Genomic DNA, 1,105 nt, shown 5'->3' with positions numbered 1-1,105 from the left:
CATTTGTCGCCGCCTACCACTGTCAATCACCGCCATCCACAACGACCATCATTCTCAGTTACAATTGCAACCATGCACCAATCACCATAATCAACCATCGCTGTCATATCAACCAATTTAAGACAATAAGCACCAATCACCATTATCATAACATCCAGTGATCAATACATATATCATCACCATCTACAATCGCAATAAGTCATCTCAACTGCCATCCACCACAGTTATCAGTCGTCACCACCAACTGTCACCATCAACCACCACATTAACAATTATGTGAGGCATTATCATTCACCACCATTAACCATTGCCACAACCAACTATCATATAATTTAAATTTTTTATTGTTATAGAATAGATTAATTAGTATTTGTATGAATTTTATATTTATTAATTTTTAACTAAAGACAAGTTTCATGCATTTAGATTTTGAGAAAACAAACAGTTTTAATTATTTAGTATCTTAATACCATCATCTTAGTATCCAGATTCAAACGTCTTAATCTTTAATACACATCTTCCTATTCAGATATGCCAAATTCGAACTTCTTAATCTTAATAAAACTAATGAGGTGTTAATAGGATAACTAACTATTATACACCTAAGATAGGAGGACTCCTCCTATATTTAAATTTGAGTCTTGAAAATGTAAATAAGGGAGAGACCACTATGTTGCCTCATCTACTTTTCCCCCCATAATTCTTACCTTCGGGTTGATCATCTAACGTCCATGGAAACTTTGAAAATCTCACTTCATTAATAGCTATGAACACCTTATCAACAGTTGCGGATCCAGGATTTTATTCAAGCGGGTTCAAGTTACAATGAACCATGATAGTTGTCGATAATTATAATTATCATATTTTTTCTATTCCCATAATACCCCTGAAAAAAGTTGTTTTGAGGTGGTATTTTATAATTCTAAAATAAATGAAGAAGTAATTTAAAAAGGAATATCGTTTTGAGGTGTTCAATTTAAAAAGGAATAAATAATTAGACAAAACATATATCAAGTTTTTATAAGATTGAGATTTTCCACATATCTTCAATTAAATTGTTAAGTATTACTCCTATAAATAACAATAAAAATGTAGCAATTTTGGA

The sequence above is a fragment of the Lycium ferocissimum genome, chromosome 4 (assembly GCF_029784015.1).
Source record: "Lycium ferocissimum isolate CSIRO_LF1 chromosome 4, AGI_CSIRO_Lferr_CH_V1, whole genome shotgun sequence".
In the NCBI taxonomy this organism is placed as follows: domain Eukaryota; kingdom Viridiplantae; phylum Streptophyta; class Magnoliopsida; order Solanales; family Solanaceae; genus Lycium; species Lycium ferocissimum.
The sequence above is the reverse complement of the archived record's forward strand: the minus strand, read 5'-3'. Positions refer to the sequence as shown.